Genomic DNA, 23814 nt, shown 5'->3' on the forward strand with positions numbered 1-23814 from the left:
GTTGAAGCTGGATGAGCTTTAAGGTCTCTTCCAAGCCAAACCAGGCTGGGATTCTCTGATATGGTGTGATTCCCATTTTCAGCATCATTGTACGTGCTTAGGCCCTGCACAGTGGCTGGAAAGAGAAAAAGAACTGATGAGACAAAACCAAATATTACCATGTCGGTGTCAGGGGGTGACTTCTCTCTATCCTATCACACATGCTACCCCTAAGGAGGCCCAGCACCATATCTCCCCAGCTTCAAGGAAGGAGCCAGATGGGATTTTGAGATGGGCTGGGGGGAGCAGCATATCCCCAGGGCAGGGACAGACCCCACTGTTGCTTTCTGTACATCAAAGCCAAAGCATCTTCCCTGGAGACACGCATCACCCTATGGCCTTTACTGACTTGGGGCAGAGAAAGCATAGGGCTGGTTGCCAGCATTGATGGATATAGCTGAGGGTCCCCACGTCTCATATTGAGTGGCCCACGGAGGGAGGAACGCCTTTGCAGTGGCCCCCCAGAAGAATGCCAGGTATGCAGGGAGCAGAGGTCAGGCACGGTGAGGGGCAGCTGTGAAAGGGAAAGATAAAGGCAATAAATCAGGCTGTGGGAAGGGGAGGAGGGCACAAGTGCACAGAGCTGCAGGAGGATGGTACCGGGCAGCCCCCCCCCCCCGGCACAGGGAAGGGGGGTGTGAAGGCTTACCTGTGCCACAGACCAGCCTGGGGATGGGGTGATGGAGGGGGAAAGGGAGCAAACAGCATCCATGGTGGGGAAAGTCTGGTTTTCCTGTGCTAAAACAAAACAAATCAAAAGGAAAATACATGAAGACAAAACCCCAGAAGCTGTGGGTTTGGTACTGATGGAAAGAACCCTCAAAATAGAGGTTTGCCCTCAGTTTGAGTCTGTTTCCTATTGTTCCCATAATGGGAGATGGCAGCCTGCATTCACTGCTGGAGCAGAAGACACAAAACTCTCCCTGGAGAAAGTTACAAAGGGGTATGAAGTATTTTAAACCCTCTATTTATTTTGTTCTGATACAGAAGGCTTCCCTTAGGCTCAAACCTCCATTGTGCAAGCATTCATTCCTTGTGGAATCCAGCTCTGGAATCCATTCCCTGTGGCTCCAGCTATGTGAGACTATGAAACAGTGCCTTAGAGATTGGATGGACATCTTGGCAACTTTGCTAGTGACCTGCTCCGCTCTCTTGAGCCCTCCAGGTGAAAGCAGGTATCCAGACACATGGCTTTGGGAAACACGAGTAGTCAGGGAGCTCTGCTTGCTTACCCAGAAAGCAGAATAAGCCCCCAGGGACCATCCATGCTGGTCCACATCCATTCTGTGTAAGGAGAAGAGCTATAATAAACCCACACCAGATGCTTTGGATCTTATCCCACCTGGTACGGTCAGAGCTGATGCACCCTGGAAGAGATGATACCAATATAATCTCAGCTTCCACAGCAAGATATGAGAACCCAGGCCCAGTGCAAACCAAGAAACTAATGTTAGCCTGGCTGTCTGTGGAGAAGCAGATGGGAAACTTGACCCTTGGTGCCTCCAAACACACAGTGACCTGTGTAGTCTCATGGCTTTTAGATTGGTTTCTTAAGAAGCCCCCAGCCATCCACCATCCCAGCGCTGGGGAACCTCTGAGCCCCTGGCCAGGCTCCTTTGGCAGAGGAGCTGAAGTCTCAGTGACACGAGGCGCCCACGAGCCTTGCGAAAATAGGTGACTTGCTGTAGAAGAAAGCAAAGGGCTATAAATATCCCGAGTGAGGGAAGGATCCATCACTCACTCAGCTCTCATTATGCATCAGAGAGAGCTCTTCTAAAAAACCCTGCCACGAAGAAAGGCCTAGGCATGAATCATGCCTTATGAGCTAGCAAAGAGTCCAGTCGCAGTGGTGGAATCCTAATGGACCCAGACATCCCCTGGGCCTCTGCTCCAGACCATGTATTCATGCTAATTTCCTGGCCTGGGACCATGCAGTGGGCACCCTGACCCTTGGGAAAGATCTCCTGAGGGCAGAGGACCATCTGTTTGACAAGAGACAACATCTCCCTTTGAAGATGCTGCTTACAAAGGGCTTCTCCCTCTAAAAAGACTGAACAGTAGCAAGTACCCAGGCAGTCTGCCATCCACAGCCTTGAATGCACTCCCTAAAAGGTGTTTAGAAACGGGGTTTAGAATGGATAAAATAGAAGAAAGAGGAATTGGCATCACAAGCCCATCTCCTTTTCTGATACTGAGTACCCTCTTTTCCCCTTGGGCTGGATTCAAGCCCAAGGACTGGACCCTATGGGTAAGAATAACAACTGCAGGTCCCTGGGCCAGAGGCTGGAAGGACAACTCCAACTCTGTTCAAAGCCCACTCTCACAGAGCAGGCTGTCTGCCAGCCTTTGTGAGCTGTTAAAACAGGACATTCTGGATGCTGTGCTCTGGGTTAGTGATAATTTAGCAGGCTAAAAGAAACTCTTACACCCTTTTCAGTGAACACAGTGAAATCAAGTGAGATGCATTGGGGCAGAAGTGGTATGTGATGAAGAGGAGAAAAGGAGCAGCCAAAAGTTAAAGTTTGAAGGCTGTGGGGATAAAACCAGTTCTTCACTGTCCAGAATCATAGAGAGGGCTGGATACTGGATACTGAGATAATACAGATGTCTAGAATAACCTAAATAGCCTAGATAACCTCTAATCTGGGCTCTGGCATGTCCATCCATCACTGAACTGGAGCCATGGAGCCTGCTATGACCCAACTCAAGTACATATACTGGATCAGCAGCTCTGCACTACAGATCCCAGGGTTGCTTATGGTCAAGGTCTTTGAATTTGTCACAGGGCTTGGAGCAGCCTGCTCTAGTGGAGGGGCCCATGGCAAGGGGTTGGAACTGGATGAGCTCTAAGGTCCCTTCCAACCCAAACCAGGCAGTTCTAGGAGGTCAGGCACAGGCTGTGGAGGGGTGGGTTTTGATGAATTTGTTCCACCTGATGAGCTCACCTCTTGGCAGGACAAACCTGCAGATGACAGCAAGCTTTGTGCCTCCTTTTTCAGTCTCTCCCATCCATGCCTCCAGCAATGATGCTCAGTCTTTTGCTCCGGGTAGGAGCAATGGCTTTCCCAAGTCTCTCCTGCTGTTTTTCAGCGTCTCCTTATGTTCTTATCTGTTCTTTCACTTCCCCACAGCCCTGTGAGTGCTGCAGCCAAGTCACCTCTAAGGAATGAGCCCTCATTCACCAACAGGTCAAACCATCCCTCAGTGTAATCTTGGTAGTGAACAGTTAAAAGCCAAAGCTGAAGCCCCACACATCCCCTCCCCAGGAATTCCTGGGGTGGGAGCCTTGGGAAAGGAGGGCAGCTCTGCTGAGACAACAGGGGAGATGGATGGAAAGGATAAAATGGATCAGGAGCCTATCTGTGGGCTCTTTGTTGTCTCCAAGAAGCATTTCTTGCGATGAGAGAATCATATCACACAACAGGCACCCACAGGAAGCTACAGGAGCCAGCAAGCTCTGTTTCAATCATCACTCCTCCCAAAAGCAACAGCTTCCAGCACTGGAAGCTTTAAACTGGGCTCCCCTCATAAATCACTATGCTGACACTCAGGGATAAGCAGTTCCTGGGTTGGCATGTTAGGAGCATGTTCAAACTTCATCCCACAGCATTCCTCAGATGGAGCCCTCAGAGCTTCAGTCCCTGAGAGCCCAGCAGCCCTGCTCCACTAGAACCCATCAGCATGCACTGCACGACATGCACATTAGCCTGATGCTCTGAGACACTTGCCTTGCTCACAGCAGGCCACAGCACCTAGTTTCCTCTCTTAGATTAGTCATTCTTTCCAAATTTCCTTCTTTTGTGTACAGGTTCCCTCTGTTTCCTGCAATAGGCTTCATTTTCTCTGCTCTATAGGCACGTGGAAGTGTTTGTGCTGTCAGAGAGACCATCTCATCTGTTCAGCTATTTTTACCCCTGCTGCAATAGCATCTTAAGAACTGTTTTTCCAGAATACTCTCTGGAGGTCAGGAAGGGGAAGAAATCATTTCAGGTACACTCAAATGGATAGAAGGCAATTTCCTACACAACAGGAGCCCATAATCATGCTGAAGTCTTTCAATCCTGATACTTCAGTTGGAAGGAAATCAGAGGCATGCTCTTTAAGCAGCGCCTTCAGCATCACATCCGCGTTCACACCAAGCCTGGGTGCTGAAGGTGCAAGTCCACTGGAGCATTTTGGGGGAGCTACTGAGGACTAAAAGCTTTTGATTTCTTTCCAGAACAACTCAGCCTCATCTGAGCATTGCCCCCTGAGCTGCTCTTTCTGTCAGCACGCCCAGCTCTGGCACCTGGAAACACAGGAATATCAAGCCTCTGCAAACAGGGATTTGTTTGGAAAAGGATAATAAAGATATTTCTGGGCTTGGCTCATTCCTCATGACTGCACCAGGGAGTCAGGTTCCCTCTTGCTGCTTCTTGAAGGCAGCGTGGCTGTGCTGCAGCAAACCCAGCCTTGCCCACCAGTGCGGTATATGCTGAGTGTCCTTTGTACACAACTACAGGCAGGCACACGCAGGCGCTTCCTCGGGAAACACTGCTCCCAGTCTGGGAATGGCTGCTGTGACCACGCTCTGCAAAGGAGACGGCTTCTCTTTTGCCAGATGCTTTACCCTGGCTCCCACCACTGGGGTTGGTGCAAGCTGGCACTCATCTGGTCCCAGCAAGCCAACCTCCTGCTTGGGTTGGCACCACATGGGTGCCACAAGGATCAGCCTACACCTGGTGGGTAATTACACAGGGTGCAAGTCTAAACTAGAGCATCCTTTGGAATTGCCTCTGTGGACACATATAGCGTGATGCTGTATTGAGCCAAAATGCATTCTTTTCATTACATTAAGCCGAAAAATATCCTTACATTTATTCCTGAGTAAGAATATTCCCTTTCATCTGGAAAGCATATCTGGATCACCTGCTCTGCAGACAAGACATAGGAGAAAAAGGGAGAAAACATGGAGTCGCTTTGGACCAGAAGAGCGTTTTCAGAGTATCATTGATGCTATGTAGCATTTGTGGGACACATTTGAGTGTGCTTTAAACACCCCAAGCTTTCAAAATGGTGTATTCTTCCTCAGAGTTGCTGGTTCTGGGGCCTTTGGCAGATGTCTTATTAGAAAGCTTCTTTAAACCACGAGGTTTAAAACGGAGTCTTTTGTCCCCAACTCTGCAAACACCCTGAGGCTGTTGGTTCAGTCAGATACATCCAGCATTCAGTGGTCAATGACCCTCAGTCATCGTTGGTGCTGCTGCTGCTGCTGCTGTCAGAGCTGGTGGCACTTTGTGCTCCACCTGCAGCTTCTTCTTGGCTCAAGTCCTCAGTTCCCAGTGAGCCACTGTTCCCTTGTCAATGGTCTTGTCAACTTTGATGCCATCAGTGTCTCCCCTGACTCTTCCTTGCACATAGGGCACATCACAGTCAGGTCTGAACTTGTACCAGCCACAGCTTTGCTCCTGGCAGTGAAGCAAGAAGCTGTCATCTCCCTCTGCTTCACAACGAAGCATCCTTTACGACACTGAGCTGCACAACTCCTTGGGGTGGCTGCACTGTGAGAGGTGCTTGGAGCCAGCTTGGCCCCAAGCATGGCCTGGGAGAGTGGGTGGCTGCAGTGCTGCCCTTTAGCCCTGGGAAGACATGTATTTACAATCATCATTAGAATCATAGAATCCCTGAAATTCCCGTGGTTCATTTTGAAGCCATCACCCCTTGTCCTATCACTGCTGTCCCTCTCTGGCATCCAATTCCCAGGCTCTCAAAACTTGCTGGCTTGGCTGCTCCTCCTGGCTCTATGCTGGACTGGAGCTGCTCACAGCTTGGGAGCTGAAGGACAAGTCTAGGTGGAAATCACCTCCTGGAACAGCCTTGTTTAAATGCAAAGTCAATGTTAGTGTGGGCATGACTTATTTCTGAGATGCAGTGGAGGTATTTGACCACAGCCATCAGCACCTTGCTTGCTCTTTGTTGTCTTTTAATGGCATATCACCAAGTTGTCTAACCCAGCATCCAGAGAGCTGCCCTAGGGCTCTTTCCTTTCTGTTGTCACTGTGACGGGGCCTACAACAGATATCTTCCTCCCATCAGGTCCATACCCTTCCTTTGGACTGATCCCAAAACCTTCTGGAGCCACACCAGAGCTGAATCTGGGCTCTCACACATGCACTACCATGTATATCTCTGCATGGCAAACCCAATGTACTTTCAGGCCACAGTTATGTATTAATCCTCTTCTGGCCTCTTCCCTATCAAGGCATCATCTAAACTATTCCACAGCTCTGCTGTTGACTTTGATCATTTATTCACAGGCTGGACAGATTCTCTCCGTTATGAATTACAGGGCTCTAATTGGATTGGGAGCCAGGCCTGCACCTTCCCTTGTAATTTAGCTTTAATTAATGCCCATTCATTATTAAGTGTTATCAGCCAGGCTTAATATCAGCTGGTTATTACCCAGAGACCAGCACAGATTGTTTTCATCTCCATTATTACCCATTTCAATAACGTCTCCCTCCCCTGTTGACAGATGCACACAGACCGTGTGTGTCAGCATAAAGGATGGCTGTTAAGCAACAACGGGTCTTTCAGAGCTGCCAAAGTCAAAGGGAAGTCTCCCTGTGTCTCTAGGTCAGTGCCCAAGGCAGTGTGGAAAGGAACAGTGCCCCTGGATTCCTACAGGAGATAGGCACTTCACCTTTTGCTTCTCACTGAGGCACAGAACCTGGCATTGAAAGTGGGAATGCGCTATTCTGGAGCTATTTTGAAAGAATGGGGGCATTTTCCTGTTCTTTTTCTAGTTTCCATTTTCTCATTTCTGGCTTGAAGGATAAAAAAAAAAAAACAGAAGAAGAAACCTTTTCTTCCTCTTCTCTTTTATCACATTCCCCCCCTAAAATAGCAGCAGTAAAAGCACCACAAAGCAAACCCAAGGAAACAGCAATCCAAGTACTCGGGAGAGGGCTTCAGAGCCTGGTTAAAAATAGAGAGCTGAAGGAGAAAGAATGCTTTGCCTCCAGCCTGCATCCACTTTCCATCCTCCAGAACCACTCCTGAAAGTCCTTCAGCAAAGCCAGAGGCTCTGAAGCCAATGCAACCATACTCCAGGTTATTCCTCCTGCTCCTCTGACTTCCCCTGCAAGCAGAGTGTGTTGAAAGCTGTCACATCCAGTGGATGGATGGAGACAAGGCAGGCACAGGTAGGAGTCAAACTGGAGCATCCACTGAAATCATGTCATGGTGACAAAGGACATCCCAGACACATGCTGCTGCCTCGTGGCAGATGGAAAAGAGGGAGAAGCTTTGGGTGACAAATCAGCTCATCCCCATATTGCCCTGGGACTGTTACCGTGAGCTGAGTGCATCCTCCATCTCTTCCCTGCAAAGACTTCATTTGATTTAATTACTCTCATTTGGAAGTCAACTCAGATTGGCTTTCCTGAAGATGCCTGCCTAGAGCAGCCCTCGAGGAACCTAAAACCAAATGCAATTGGTTTCAGTTGCATATCAGCTCCCTCAGGCTTGACAGGAACAGGGCAAATGGGTCAACAAAGCACTTAAAAAGATGCTTCCCTAACTTGCTTATTCCTCAGGCTTTCAGCACTCTCAACTTCCGAGCCCTCAAGGTTGGAAAGAATCCTACCCAAGGAAGAAACAAGTAGTAGAGGAGGAGCCTGGCCTGTTTGTCAGGAGTGTGATGGGTAGCGGAGTGTGTCCCTGCATGTGCACATCCCCAGGCAGTGGGCCCCACAACTCCTCACCATGGAGCAATGCAGCTGGTGACAAGGCACGGTGGAGCAATGTCTATTGGTTACTGCTGTGATTTTCCAAGCTTGTCAGAATCACACAGCAGGAACCAGATGTTGGATACTGCCAGTCCCAAAGGGGTTTTGTTAGCCAGGATGCAGCCTGGCTGATGGCCCAGCATGTCTGCACCCATGGGCCACAAAAGCAAGAGCTGAGTGTGGCCACACCAGTTGATGTGGGGACATGTGGAAGGCTTTACTTCAGCTTTGCTCCATGGTGGGCAGCATGCAATGATGCAGGGGCAAGGTCTGGAAAGGAAGAGCACACTGAAACCTTTTCTAGCACTCACTATTCAGAGCAAAAGGCTGATATTACAGTGGGAAGAAAGATCAAGAGCAAAACAGTCTGGTTTGTCTCCTCTGCTGCTCCCCCTTCCTCCAGTTCTTTCAGAGCAGGAGCAGTGACTGCCATGATCTCTGGCTCTCCCATCATCAGGTTTCAGCCACTTCTAAGCCAGACTCCGAAAATCAACTCTGTATGGCCTCATCTGTGACCCAGAAACAAAGAGCAGAGCAGAGTTCACATCACAGCTTTCCCTCCTGCCAGCAACCCTTGTAACCAGCTGATAACTAGAACCAAAGGGCTTGATATGGTGCTGTTCTCCAGCGCCTGGGACTGATACCCTGTCCTGCAGGAAACAGATAACCAGTGTGGATCCGGGCATCACCTTGCTTTGCTGAAAGCACTCCTGGCTGCTGTGTCCAAATCATCTGCTGGCATGAATGGATGTGTCCTGACAGCATTCCTGTAAAGCAGGAACTCTGCAGCAGCATTTTGTGGCCTCTCTTTCCCATTTAGGTGAGGGGAGAAGAGCTGTGGTTTGCATTTGCTGACCTTTCCATGCCACAAAGCACATGTGGTCCCTGACCATGCTGGTGCTTCTGGTACAACAGCAGGGCTGGAGCCTGGGGATGAGCAGAGAATCACAGAATGCTTTGTGTTGGAAGGGACCTTAAGCTCATCCAGTTCCAACCCCTGCCACAGGCAGGGACACCTTCCACTAGAGCAGGTTGCTCCAAGCCCCTGTGTCCAACCTGGCCTTGAACACTGCCAGGGATGGGGCAGCCACAGCTTCTCTGGGCACCCTGTGCCAGCGCCTCAGCACCCTCACAGGGAAGAGCTTCTTCCTTATATCCAACCTGAACTTCCCCTGTTTCAGTCTGAACCTACCACCCTTTGTCCTGTCACTGCAGTCCCTGATGAAGAGTCCCTCTCCAGCATCCTTGTAGCCCCCTTCAGACACTGCAAGCTGCTCTGATGTCTCCACACAGCTTCTCTTCTCCAGGCCTAACAGCCCCAGTGTTCTCACTGACAAGGCAACTGTGGGGAGCTGGAAAGGTGCCTCAGGGCACTGAAAACCTTCTCCCACGCCTCTCCAGGAGCAGCATGCCCAAGGCTGGATTCCTCACATCGCCAGCCTGCACCTGGAACAGGCACATACGGCATTCGACACTGAGGAACGGTGGTTGGAAGGTGCCACAGAGCCAGCCTGAAGGGAGGCTCCTTGCTGGGTGAGTGGCACTGTCCCAACCCTTGCCAGGACCTGCTGCTCCTGGCACGGTGCCACCTCAGAGAAACCATCCAGCACAGCTCCTGCTCTGATGAATCAGGGGGATCCCTAGCCAGGATTAAAAACAAAGGCTGGATCTGCTGGCAAACCCAGGGCATGGCCTGTAATGCTGGTACCCCCCAGCCCGCTGCAGGAGGAGATACTGATGCTGTACAGCACAGTGTGGCATCTCTCAGTGCTGGTCCTAGTGCCCCAGGTAAATCCAGCACCACGTCCTTCGAGGCTGGAATTCATGCTTTTGTTCTCACTCCATTTGCTGTTAATTGCTTCTGGCCACCAGCAGTGCCAGTGTAAAGCAGCGTCGGCACAAGGCCATGCGGCTGGGAGAAGACCAGGGCAAGCAAAGGCAGCTTGCAAAACAGGCATTCCTCTGCTAACAGTGGTGTTTCTCATTGCTCCCAGCCCTTCCCAGAGCCTCCCTCAAGTCCAAGGATCCACAAAGCCGACCGGGTTTGGGATATGGAGACACCAGTCTGTCCCTGTATCAGAGACAGGGCAAAAAAGGCAAGGAAAGCAACAAATGAATAGCAACCGCCAGCTATTCCAACACAAAGGCAAGCCAGCATGAAGATGTGCCCTCCAACCTCTTGGATTCTCTTCTCCAAGGCAGGTGGTGTTTTGTATTCCACTTCCTCCAGCATCCCAATTCCTGCCCTAGTGCAGGGAGAGCTCCTGAAATAGCTGCTTCTAGCCACTTTCTTTTGGATGCAAATCATTGGTATTCTGCAAGGAGAGCTCTCACTTGGAGAGCTATCCTGCCAGACCTGTTCCAGCTGATTTCCTCACAGAGCTGACGCCCTTCCTATAAAAACCTTTGGCTTCAAACCAAGCAATCAGCCAGGATTTGCCTCCTTTCTGTATAATTCCACAACTGTCCCCTCCTCATTTGCTTCCTTTGATTTCTCTCCCTTTCACATCTGCATTACTGCAGAGTGCTGTTGCTGAGATTTACAGCTAAATCTCATCTGGCATACAGGTAATTCAATACACACTTGCTGGTCCAGTTTGAAAAGCAAACAGCTTCTCTCACCATTCTGCTTTAGGCTCAGCTACTTTAATAGCCTGGGACATACCATGCACAGGGTAAATATTTGGTCCCAGCTCTGAAGCTTTAAGCTCCCTCCTGCTCTCTGCATGTGAATCAGGATCTTGGCAGTGTTAGGGGATGCCCTTTCCCACACTGGAATGAGGGGGCTCACTTCTTCTATGATTCTATGAATTGGGTCATTGGTGAGGAGCAGCAGTGCAGGGGAAGGGTGAGAAGGGGGAGCAACGTGGCACTGCAGGAGACACAGGTCACAGAACCAGAAGAGTTGAGTTTGAAAGGACCTCTGGATGCCATGGGTGCAAACCCCTGTTCAAGGTTGGTCCAGCCATGGCTGTGTCCAGCTGCTGACTGACTGTCTCGAAGGATGACCTTGGTTTGTGGGAAGTTGCTTCTTTCCAGGCAGGATTTTCTCAGCTTTTATTTCACTCCATAGAAGCAGAAGAGATTGAGAGTTTATCCAGGAGAGAAGGCAGGATATTACAGCTAAGACATGCTATGCCTGCAGCCAAGAAGGCAAAAGATGAGAAAAACCTTGCTTCTCCAAGATTATGCACTCAGTAATTGAATGGGGGAGACAGCTGAGGTTAAACTCATGCCATGGACTGTGTGGCAGCAGCAGTACCAAGAAGATCATTTGTGAGCTTCCACACTGAACAATGAGCAAGGGAAACTTCAATCTTAGCTACTCCAATGACCCAGCCAAATGGCCACGTTGGCTTAGTCCTCACCAGGACCATGCTTTGCAGCATGGGAGGTGCTTTCACGATCCAATCACCTACACTTCTCCTGGTGAAAGGAGCAGGCTTTAACTTACTGCTGTGAGGATGTTTAGAAAGCAGGAGAGCACAGGCACCACTCTGGAGGAGAATGCACACTCTTCTGCACGTGGGCCATGCCAAAGGGCTCTTGCTTCACCAAGGTGCAGGTTACCCAGCTCCCCAAAGCGTGGTGGTACGTCACAGTGCAAGGAGCATGGTGGAAGGAGAGGAGCCTTTCCTTGAGTGCCAGGACTCCTTGGCAGCTTCTCTGAGAAGCAACAGAACTAAAACCAGTGCCAGAAAGCAAGATGAGAAACCACTCAAATCTCTAATCCCCAGGCATAAGGCTGGGTATGCCCTGGGATGGGAAATTTGTATCCTCTGTCAACAGGAACTACACACAACAAAAGCAAATCCAAGGGAATGCATTTTGCATCTCACAGCTTCCTCTTTTCCTGGCTGCTGTGCACTAGTTTTGTAAGGTTGGTTGGTTATAAAGTCATGTTCCCAGCTCCACCAGACACTCAGATCCCTGTGCCCTCTCCTCCTCCTTTTGTATCTGTTGCAGACCTTATGGTATTTGTAGAACATCTGGCACAGTGAGGTCTCAGTCCTCTTCAGACCCCTGGGTAGGAACATACTGTGAAGTTTCTGCTCTGCACCAACTGACCCTGCTCAAACAAGTCCGGAGAAACACCAAAAAGATGCTGCGAGGGCTGGAGCAGCTCTGCTCTGGAGCCAGGCTGAGAGAGCTGGGCTGGGTCAGTCTGGACAAGAGAAGACTTCTTAAGGGGAGACCTCAGAGCAGCTCCAGTGCCTAAAGGGGCTGCAGGAAACCTGGAGAGGGGCTTTGGACAATGGAATGGCTTTAACCTGCCAGAACAGGGGAGACTGAGATGAGCTCTTAGGTAGAATCTCTTCCCTGTGAGGGTGCTGAGGCGCTGGCACAGGGTGCCCAGAGAAGCTGTGGCTGCCCCATCCCTGGCAGTGTTCAAGGCCAGGTTGGACACAGGGGCTTGGAGCAACCTGCTCTAGTGGAAGGTGTCCCTGCCTGTGGCAGGGGTTGGAGCTGGATGAGCTTTGAGGTCTTTTCCAACACAAACCAGGCTGGAATTCTATGGCTCTGCAACATGCTCAGGCCCTCAGCAGACCCACACAGAGCTAAGAGCAGCAAGAGGAGGATTATTCATCCTGAAAGCTTTCTGAAAGGCCCACAGATGAGGACCAGAGAAAGACAGAGGGCACATACAAACCCCAGCACTCCAGCAGCCTATCTGCAATGCAGTGCAATCAAGGAGTGACTCTGTGGCAGGCTGAACTCTCTTGATGAGCTGATGCAGAGCACTGCGCGGGCAGTTTTCCCTTTAATGGAGGGCACTCCCTTGGAACAAGCACTTGGCACCAGATGAGTGAGGAATGAGATGGCTTTAAGCCTGTAATTTAATTAGACTGTGTAGAGCTGCCTAAGGAAAGGACCATTTCCTGAGCAGGCTGCAGTGCTGGTGCCTGGCAGCCTGGACACTCTTGCTGTGTCACACAAAGGCAGAGCAGAGACCTAAGCTCCTGGTCTCTTTCCATGTGGGGGAAGTTCCTGCTCTCCTTCCATTCTTGTAACCAAGCAAAGATCTTGACCCAGACAAGACAAGGATCTGCTGCAAGAAATTGCTGTGGTGGTCATGTCTCCCCTGATGATGAAGTGGAGTAGCCCCCATATGCACTCCCATATACACCTCAGGACAAGTTGGGGTGGGCATCACTTTGGAGCACAATAATTCCCTCTCCCAGCTGTCCTTAGTGCTCAGCTGCTCCTTTGTGGCTCAGGGCATGTCTAAGCACAATGACAGGCTGCAGGTGACGGGATGCAACAGCCCTGAGGAGAAGGACTTGGATGAAGAGAAGCTCCCCATGACCCAGCTTCAGTGTGCGCTTGAGCCCAGAACCCCCATGTGCTGGGCTGCACCCCTAGAGCGTGAGCAGCAGGTCAGGGAGGTGGACCTGCTTGAGCAAGTCCAGAAGAGGGCCTTGAAGATGCCACATGAAGATGCACCTCTATGGAGACAGGCTGAGAAAGCTGAGAGATTCCTTCTGCGAAATGATAGAGCCAAAGGAGCTGTGGCTGTGGGACCGGCCTGTAAGAACAGGGATGTATCAGCCCATCCCTCCAAAAAGGAGAGCAGCGTGGGCTGATTGATGCCTCACCTCTGTCTCAGGGAACACATGCAGGGTAAGCCTGGCCTGAAGTGTGAGTGGGATCAGCTCAGCATGAAGATTTGGTCTGAGCCTTTCTGGCTTTCAAGCATGCCTGGGCTATGGCTCCCAGCAGCCCCAAAACTGCCCTGGTGCAAACCAATCCCTGCACAGCAGCAGAAGCCCAGACTAGCCAACAGCAACATCTCATTAACAGCAATTGGCTCCTCACCACATATCTCCCAGGCCCAAGCTTGCACCCACCCCAGTAATTGCTCCCTATTACGTTTTCCGGATGCTCCAAGGTGAAAGGGAGCTTTGTACAGGAGTGCTGGAGGGGGGGAATCTGGGATGGAACAAGCTACTGAGCAGTTGCTCCTGCACAAAGTCCTGACACTGCAAGAAAGGCAGGGCTGGGGCATCCCATTCTGCTCCTCAAAGCCTCAGCAAGAGCTCCCAACCCCAAGGAAGAAGGGGGAGAAAGCAGTTCTGGCATCTCACTAAGTGTCCTGGCCAGTGTCGCTGCCTGTACACTGCTGGGGGTGCTTATTCAGGACATACCCCACAGAAATGCCCCCAGGAGATGTCACTTGCCCAGGGATGCCACCAGACAGGGGGAAAGGCCTGCTGGTTGCAATCAATGTAGGTGCAGTGAATCATCCTGCTACCCTGGCAAGGGAACATCAGGAGGTCCAGTGCTCATACCCAGTGCTCCCAGCACACAGGGACAAGATTGGCCACTGAAAAGGGTGCATGGGCAACTGGGGTCCAGGTCTCTGACCTGCCACAGCTTTCCTTTGGGAAGCTTTATACCCTTCCCAAAGGAGGAGACAAGGGCAGTGGGCAGCCCACCTCATCCTCATGAGTGGAAAACCAGCAATCCTGCTTGTACAAGAAACATCCAATGGTTTCCAAGCTTGTCTGAAAGATTTTTGGGGTGGGGTGTTATTACATTTTATTCCTCAGCAGCAGGGCCAACCAGATATCCATCTTCCTCCTCCACTGTGTCTGACCTCAGGATAAGCAGTGGCTGCATCTGCTCATTCAGGATGACTAAAGCAGATGGCCTGGGGTTTGATCCAGCTTTTCTCAGCCCAGAACTGCACCCACACCATGTTCATCTTCAAAATAAAGGGTCTGGGGGTTGATTTTTCCAGTACATCTAACCTCAAATCAAGGGCAGTCACTGCAGTGACACCCATGTGAAAACCCACCCTCTTTAATACCAGAACAACATCACTATACAGGCAAGTTCATGTTTTTATCTGGAGCGTGCCCGTCCCACCCTGGGAAGTTACACCCCATTGCTTCACAGAGACTCTGGGAAGATGAAACATTACATCAACATCTCATCTGATGGGGTAGAGAGGGACAGAGATAGCCCTCATTTAAGGTGCCCAGCAGCAGTTCTCTGATCAGCAGGTGCAAGGAAATAGGCACCTTGATGTTCAGTGTTCCCCTCATGCTTCAATACCCAGCAGCTGAAAAGGCTCTTGAATTGACAATGCTGACACTGGGAAAGAAGCCAAGGAGTGTGGGAAAGTGCCCAGATTCTCCGTGTCCATGTGCAGGAAGAATTTGGGCACTTCATAACCATTACAGTCCTGGGCAAGTTACTTTAAGTTAGAAATGACCAAGACTTGGAATAAAGGGAAGACAGGAAATAAATCCCTGTATATTTGTCCATTGACCAAAAAAACATCCATCCAAAGCTCAGCAGGATTGATGGAGCCACTGCCCATAGACAGAAAGCATTAAGGAAAACAGCTCGCAATATACACCCTGCTTGAACACCAGCTTGGGCTGATGTGTCTGCCACAGACCCAAACCCTTCAGATCGAGATGGCAGTGGCTGTATTTCACATGACACTTAGGAAGTGAAGCTTGTAACAGCTACCATATATATACATATATGAAACCATAGTCACTTCCTGCAGGCTACTGGAGGGTCGGAAGATGGGAAAGGCTTTTGAGCACCAGGTTTTCCCAGCTCCCACCACCACCAGTCACATCTTACGTCTGTCTTCAAGACTGGGGAGTGCTGGCCATGGGTGTTGAGTAACCTCCACTTACCACTGGGCTGAACTGGTCCCTCTGGGGAAGTGGTGAGCGGTAGAGAGGACAACGCAGCATTAAAGCATTCCCTCTGCACGCACAAGGAGAAAAAGAGTCTGGGTAAATCTGGTCTAGGCAGGGTGCACTCAGTGTGGGCAGGTCAGGGCCAGCCTGTTAATAGCCAGCAAGCTCCTACCCGAGAGCTTGCTTTGGAGAAGGAAGTCAGGAGGAGCTTATGTCAGCCTAAGCTAGAAGTGCCTACATGCATGACTGAAGGCAGAGGCTTGTGACAGGAGGCCAAGTGACTCAGTTGTGGTGGGTGGGGGCAACAAGAGAGAAGGGCATGTGGTTAGGGAACAGGCCATGAGTCACCAAGGAAGCACATATGTTGATAACAGCTGGATAAACTCAAAGCAGAGACATAAGGTCTGCTCAGAAGAACATCCAAGCTATACTGGAAGCCAAAACCTGGAGACATCAATCCCAAGGGTGAATGCAACAGAGTTCTAAGCGCCTGCCACAGCCTTTTCCTGTTTTTCAGCTCAGCAAGGGTTGCAGGATGAACATCTTATATGGGGCAGCCACAGCTCTGCCAGCACCTCAGCACCCTCACAGGGAAGAACTTCTGCCTTATCTCCAGCCTGAACTTCCCCTGTTTTAGTCTGAACCCATCACCTCTTGTCCTATCACTGCAGTCCCTGATGAAGAGTGCCTCTCCAGCATCCTTGTAGCCCCCTTCAGACACTGGAAGCTGCTCTGAGGTCTCCATGCAGCTTCTCTTCTCCAGGCTGAACAGCCCCGATGTTCTCAGCCTGGCTCCACACAGGAGGTGCTCCAGCCCCTGATCATCCTTGTGGCCTTCTCTGGACTTTTTCCAACAGCTCCATGTCCTTCTTATGGACACCAGAACTGCTCAGTGCTGCAAGAGCAGAGTAAAGGGGCAGGACCACCACCTGCTGGTCACCCTTCACTTGACGCAGCCCAGAATATGGTTGCATGGGATTGAGACTTCCCATCCTAATCCCTGCTCTCCCACACAGGCTGTCTAGTTTGTAGGTCCCCCTGCCCACGTCTAAAATGTCCCTGAAAACCTCCTTGGGAGCACAGTCAGCTTCAGCTTGCCCGTTCAGTTGGGTCTGCCTTCCTTTCATGCTTTCCCAGCAGCTATTTAGGAGGCATGTGCTCATTCCCTTGTCCACTTTGAAACCAGAGAGGATTGCTGTTGACCCACAAGAAATGTGTCACAGTCACACGCCTGCTTCTTTGCGTCCATCACTGCTGTGGCACTTCCCTTTTGGTGGGGAAATGGAAGAGAAGCAGCGTCAATGTGGCACAGGAAACTCAGCTTTGGTGTGTTCCTGAAACCTCAATTCAGTTTTAAGTTAAAGAGGCTCCATGACTCTGAAGAACAGGCACATAAACACTACATAACAGGGATGAATTCCTTTCTGTCAAGCCTAATATTTGCCAACATGTACTGTAAATGCATATTTTATGTTAACAACCCTTGTGGAACAAAGAGATTTATGTGACCACCTTTGAACTGAACACAATATCTGGTACCTGCATGTTGCAAAAAATAGGTCATCCCTCCAACTGCTCAGAAGCAACAGGAACTACAATTCCACTTTGTGGGCTCTCAGTGGGTTAGTTTACCAAGAAAAATCTTTCTTTACAGATTCATTAGCTAGTGCCTGCCCATAGGGATTACAGAAACACATCAAGGATGCCTTTCCTTGGCAGTATCAACCTTGATTGCTGCAGGGAGGTATGGGCAGTAAACACAATGAGCTCCGAAAATGTGCCAAAGAGTAATGTCCTTTCAGATGTCTTGTTCCAGGGCAGATCAGCCTCCCTGGAAAGCCAGGATGTGTTCTCTATGTTCTGCTAGGTCCAAAGAGCTCATTGCTTTGCTACAGAAAGTTATCTGCACTCAGAGCTTGGCATCAAGAGTGAGCCCTATGCCAGGGCATGTCCTGGCTGGGTTCAGGAAACCCCATAGGGCAGAGGGACCTGTGAAGCTGTAAGTACACCGTTCCCAAGCAGGCAGCCTGCTGAGAGTGCACTTCTTACCCTGTTCCTATCCGCTCTCTCCCAAAGGCAAAGACTACTGCTGCTGAGCAGCCCCAAGCCTAAACCTCCTACAGAGAGCAATACAACCAGTGCAGTGATGGTGGGGCATTAGACCTCAAAGGTGCTTACTTCTGGCACGGGGAGCATTCACATTAACTTAGATGGGCTAATTACTACAGTATCACAGTCTCCACAAGTCAAGTAGGATCATTTCCTTGCCTAGATAACCTTAATGATGCTCCTGTGTGGCAAGCTGGGAAGGCAGCTAAGAGAGAGCTTATAGGTTTAAAGGGCCTGGAAATGGAGCCAGCTAAGATGGTTAGAGGAGATAGAGGTGCATGCAGACAAGTGCACGCATGCAGGCACAAATGTCACACTGGTAAAGTGAAACCATCAGGATGCAATCTTCTCTTTCTTGGCAGGCTGCAGTCTGCTTTATGTATTTCTTTACACTAGGACTGTAGTTTTCCTGGGTGGGAATAGCTGTACACAGGTACAGCACTTTCATGGCATCAGTGGTGTCCTCACTAGGATGAAAAGAGACTGTCAAATTTCCAGCCCATGCCTGCTTCATACCCAGACCATGTTCTCCAGTCTTGTGGCACAGTGTCCTCATGTCCTGACCTTTTCAAAGGGAGCAAATGAGAGGCAAAACTGTAGCCATAAGATACAGGGGGTAGAACTACACCCACACTCAGTGTTGTATTTCCACAAGCCCACTGTTTAGCATCCCACTGTAGGACAGGATCTCTACTGCCTGCTCCTCTACACCACTTCTGGCACTTTCCCCTTTCTGAGGTATAAGGAACATGCTGGACAAGGTCTAATCAAAGCCTCATATGAAGGCAGCAGTATTTCCCTCTCTGCTAAATACATCTCTTAGGCTTGCACTAGCAGCATCCGCCTGTGCCTATAGTCATGCTGCAATTAGTTACTACCCCACTTCCTCTTCATCTGGTAATTCACATGGATGAGAGTGTAGCGAATGGGAGAAGTCTTATTAATAGCTCCAAATACAGTACCTGAGTTAGAAGATCTCACACTGCTGCTTCTAACAGTCTCCAAGGTCACTCCATCCTTCCTGTATGACATCCACGTCCCCTTCCACCTTGGCAATGCTCTCAACTGTCTCATCTGCAGAAGTGCTCCATACATTCCTCCCATGTGTATCCTATTGACTCTTTCCTCCTGTTTCCACCTACTTGGAAGCTCTAGAGCAGGGCTCAGGTTTGCTCATTTCATTAGAAAGAAGAAATCACATATTGATTAGAGGTGATAAGGTATTTGAGCTTCATCTATTCAAGCTTGAAGGATCACTTAGATGTTCAGCTGCACTGTTCACATGAGCACTCACTCAGAACACTGTCATAGCTTACCTTGACCCAAATCAGTCCTTCCATCTAATGAGTCCTGATGGTAGGTTAGAGGAGCTGGATACATGTCTTGAACAGGACATCTGTCCATGGCTTAGGTTGTGGAGGTGGTGAAAGCACCTCTGTGGACATGGCTGTGTAGGAGTCAGCAACACTTCTAGATCTGGGGAAGAAAATTCTACATTAATGAGCTATTTGCTTTTAAAAGCCGGGTCTATAAATGGAAAGGAATTAATGGGTTCCATTCCTTTGGCACAGATGCCCAGAGATGCATGCTTGTGTAAAGAACGTCTCTGGCAGAGCCAATGTCACCTAGTCCAAAATAGAACAGGTCCAAAAACACAGTTAAAAATCAAAGCAAATCTGGCTCAGTCTACTGAGGGCAGTGATGAGCAATAACTGTTTGCTCAGGAAAACTGCTTCCAGGAAAACCAGCCCTGTCTTGCAAGGACATGTGTTTCAGGGAGCAAAGAAGCAGAATCTTGACTGCTTGGAAGTCAACACCACTGACTTCCAGAGAGCCAGAATTCCTCGCCCCAAACCCTCCAAGACTAATACGGTGGTATCTAATAGAGAAGTATTTAACCACAGGTATGTAAGAGTAATGCATAATGCAGAACATGGCTAAGCTCTTCAGAATTCACACCATCCTCCCACTGACAGCACAGAGCTGTGCCCTCAATCACATGAGCACACAGGGCTACTGCAGACATCCCTTGGAAAGGGGGAAGGGATAGAAGCATGACTGGGCATTGCAGGACTGGAAGTTTCACACCAGAGCAAGCAAACGCCAGACCCCCCTGTGTTCTTGCCAAGAGAGAAATTCACAGAAGGAAATGGATGCTGTCACACTACTGTCACCTCAACAGCACCTATGTGTGTCAAAAGGGTCACTGCTGGGTGCTTCCTCATGCATTACTGCTCCTTTCTGATCGCTCACAGCTCTCAGCAGGAGCTTCTAGCCAGAGTGATGCTAACTCAGCATACTGGAGGCAAAAGTGAGATGATGACCCTTTAAAAATGCATACACCGCTGTGCATGAGCTCTCTGTGACATACACGACTGCTAAGCTCCATGTGAGGCAATGTAGATGAAGGACCAAGAGCACTTTCTGCCTCACACATCCCACAGACTAACAGCACATGCACATCCTACTGCTGTGACTCAGTTACACTCAGTACTCTGTGAAGGTGCAATAAATTGGTTTGCTTCCAAGCTCTTCCTATCTGTGCCTTGGTGTCAGACAACACTGGAAATAATTTCTGGAGACAGGGAAGGAGTTGCCCTAGGCAAATCTAGGTGCATTAAATGGCTGGTGAAGTCACAAGAGAGTCAGAAGCCAAATCAATTAGAAGTCAAGGCTTGATGCCCTTAGCTTTACAGGAAGTTCCACCAACCTGCACTAAGAAAAGACCATGTCTTCTCAGAAGAGTCAGGATGAAGGGGATAGAACCCCCAAAGTCACTAATCGAGGTGCCTCAGAGACAAAGGAACTTCCTCTGCTTTGTATAAGGGTTTTGAAAGTGAACCAAAATCATTCAAGCACTAAAGCAATGTGCAGGCAAGGACGTTTTCCTGTACCCCTCAGTGTACTACAGGTAGTAGTAAGATCCAGGAGGGCAATTCCAATAGCTCATTGCCAGCCTTGGCAGCTTTCTCTGGGGCTTGATCCAAAGGGGCCATTTGATTTCAGGACACAGAGACTCCAGAGATTCTGTATTACAAAGCAGCCACCTCATCTGGCATGGACTTCTGTAAGTGTTGAAACACATCCTCCCTCCCTGATCCTTTCCAGTATGGAAGGGAATCTACAGGCTCAGCATCTTTGGCTCCCTGAATGAGGCTGCAAGAGGGGCAGGCATGATGCAGTCTGGCAGCCCCAAACTATGCCTGCTGGGGAGCACAGTCTCAGTGGCTGTGCTCTCTGGAAGAACCCTCTTCCATTGCCTCTTCAAAAGGATAACTGAACTTTCCCTATATATTTGCATGAAACCAGTATCCACAAAGTGCTTGGGATTAACGTGGCTGATCTCTCCCATCCACCAGCTGTGGGTTTGGAAGTAGGGGAGAATTGCAATAGGTTTCGTGCCAGCACTTTCTTGTGTTCACACTTGCCCCTATAGCTTGAGGAGGTTGGACAGGTTCCTTTGCCATGATAGAAACAGTAAACAAGAGCTTTGCCATGTCTCCTCCCCAGTACAGCATGGCCAGCACTGAGTGAGTCCCCAGCTGCAAGTGAAGAACTGGGGACCATGCAACCTGCTCCCTGTGGCAAAGGGAAGGTGAGCAGGGAAGGTGCAAGCACTGTGCTCCATGTTCTCACATGGCATCCCTGCACTCACCCTGAGCCTGTTGGGAAACTCCCAAGTCATGCTGGCTCCTCTGAAGAGCTCTTTTGGTTGCAGCTTGGGTTTACATTGAACCATAGCTTGGGCTGGCAGGAGCCTGAGGGATAAGAGATACCAGAGTTACTTGCACATGAAGCCCGAGCTGTTCCCCTTGGGAAGCACTGAGACCTGCAAGGAACCTGGCGCAGGCATTTATCACCTCCAGTCCTGTTACCAGCACCCACTGCAAACCCCCAGCACCTCACAGCATGGCTCTGACCTCCCAGGGATGTGCGTTTTTCTCCTCATTTCCAGAAAAGCGGTTGCTATGGCAACAAAAAGGATTTACATTTTTAAAAGCTTCCTCAAGAACATCCATTCAAGAGGCTGTGGATCAGGAGAACAGAGGGATGTGATGCAGCACGATGGGCCCAGCATGGGACAAGAGCTTCAGAACAAGCCCAGGTGCCCATGCATGGACATTTATATACAGGGCTGCATCCTCAGCAGTGTGACCAGCAGCTCAGGGAGGTGATCCTGCCCCTCAACTGTGCTCTTGTGAGATCCCACTTGCAGCACAGTGTGCAGTTCTGGTGTCCTCAGCATAAGAAGCACATGGAGCAAGTCCAGAGGAGGGCCACGAGGATGATCAGGGGCTGGAGCACCTTCTAAGGAAGAAGCTGTTCCCTGTGAGGGTGCTGAGGTGCTGGCACAGGGTGCCCAGAGAAGCTGTGGCTGCCCCATCCCTGGCAGTGTTCAAGGCCAGGTTGGACACAGGGGCCTGGAGCAACCTGCTCTAGTGGAAGGTGTCCCTGCCTGTGGCAGGGGGTCGGAGCTGGATGAGCTTTAATGCCCCTTCCAACACAAACCAGCCTATGAATCTATGGTTCTATGGACAGGCTGGAGTGTAACTGCCTCCTCTTCATGCTTCCTCTGCAAAGACAGCTGCTTACACATGCATTGTGATAAAGAAGATCCAGAGAGAAAAGCTCTGTTACTGGCAGCTTGTCAGGGAAAAAACCCAACCACAGAGTCTCTTTTCTTCACTACTTCTTCACAAGATATGAAAATGGAACCCACTGTTCTCTTTTAAATGGACAAGGACATTCAGGCAGCATCCACCAAGTTTCCTTCCCAAAAGAGACTTAGAGAAAGTCCTCTGAGGAATAACTAACTGCCTAACAGACAGGAAATGAGGATAAAAATAAGTGGAACATTTCCACCATGGAAGAAGATCATCTGTGAGATCTGTTCTTATGATCACACTGCTCACTACAGTTACTCACAAGACAGGCACTCAAGCATGTGTTTGGATGCCTGGCCACCAGCAGCAGAAGGGAAAGCTCCTAAGTCCAGATGTCATCATGGAAAGGTACTCCTCTGAGCTGCTGCCTGGATGATGACATGGAGTAGCCACTTGCTCCCTGTGCCCACCTCTGCCTCAGTTTCCACATCGTACGTGCAGGATGAGAGGAGCACGCACAAAACAGGGGGTGGAAACCTTCCAGTGAAAGGGGAACAAAGTCACCCTGGGGACACCCAAAGTGGTCTGGGAGGGGAGACTCTGCTACCTCCTACCCAGCAAGGCAGAAAATGAAACCACTGCCAACTTCCCATGCTGGAGTTTTCAAGGAGGTTTTGCTGGGTCTGTGACTGAAGTAGGCAAGGATCCTGTTTGCAGAAGGTGCTATAAAGAAAGGCAACATGGATTTCAAACAGCTCCTACCAGCAAAGAACAGTTGAGGCAGAGCAGTGATATTAATGTGATATTAATCGCATGTCTGCAAAGCGCAGGCATGAGCATGCCCAAATTACAACACCAAGTGACAGTGCTGCCTACCCTCTGGCTTGGCATCATCTGCTCCCATCCAAAGGAGTCGTGTCGGAATTGCATCACAGGTACTTCATGACAAATGGCAGACAGGGCCCAGGGGCAGAAGGGAGCACTCTCAGGGTGGGTCTCTGCACCTTGCCTGCTATTTTACTAAGAAAGGTCTGGGTTTGGTTTGATTCTGTCTTCTTTGCAAGCCAGAGATGGCAAAGCTCTCCCTAAGCAAAGGACAGAAAGGGCAAGGAAAAACACTTTACCAGAGGACTTAGCTCTATGAAATGCATGTTGCAGTGGGATAAGGAGCTCGGAGAGATACTGAACTGCCCCAACCTTGTGTAGGCAAGAGCTGGGGCTCTGCATCCTACTTGGAGCTCAGAGGAATACTGCACTGAAGTGTCTCTTCTCTTGCAAGGAAGAACTTCCTTAGGTGTTCTTTGGACAGTCGCTGCAATCCCTCTGGGACTGTCAGTCCAGAATCTGACACTGCTTTTAGGAGCAGAGCTCACAGAGATGTGATGGGGGACACAGCCAAGCTGAGAACCCCCCCCGCTTCCCCCATAACAGAGACTTGACTCTGAGGAGGAGCCCTCAACTTGGCTGAATGCCATTGGCAGGACTGAGCCTTGTGTGCCAGATGGGTTTGACACCCCTTCCTCCTCCCTTCTGTGTGCACACAGACATCATGATACCTCCTGTTGTAGCTACCAAACCATTCATTGCAGCTTCCCCTGCCGCTTTAACCAAACGCCATTAACAACAGTT

The 23814-nt window shown here is 49.9% G+C and overlaps 1 long non-coding RNA gene across 3 annotated transcripts in view; it reads right to left on the bottom strand.

The window, feature by feature from the left end:
• Positions 1 to 770: 770 nt before the first annotated feature.
• LOC133226068 (uncharacterized) overlaps positions 771 to 23814 on the bottom strand; it is a 77380-nt gene continuing 54336 nt past the window's right edge. For 2 of the 3 annotated variants that reach the window (XR_009729392.1, XR_009729394.1), the window contains exons 6-7: positions 18898 to 19057; positions 4818 to 5657 (exon numbers count right to left, since the gene is read on the bottom strand). This is a non-coding gene — a long non-coding RNA (uncharacterized LOC133226068). Of the gene's footprint in view, positions 3993 to 4817; positions 5658 to 18897; positions 19058 to 23814 lie in introns of those variants that run through there. The other variant, XR_009729393.1, reaches the window with a different exon arrangement.

Source organism: Neopsephotus bourkii, unplaced genomic scaffold (genome assembly GCF_033783945.1).
Source record: "Neopsephotus bourkii isolate Nb327-2 ecotype Australia unplaced genomic scaffold, CSIRO-AGI_Nbou_v1 NB_1768, whole genome shotgun sequence".
Taxonomy (NCBI): domain Eukaryota; kingdom Metazoa; phylum Chordata; class Aves; order Psittaciformes; family Psittacidae; genus Neopsephotus; species Neopsephotus bourkii.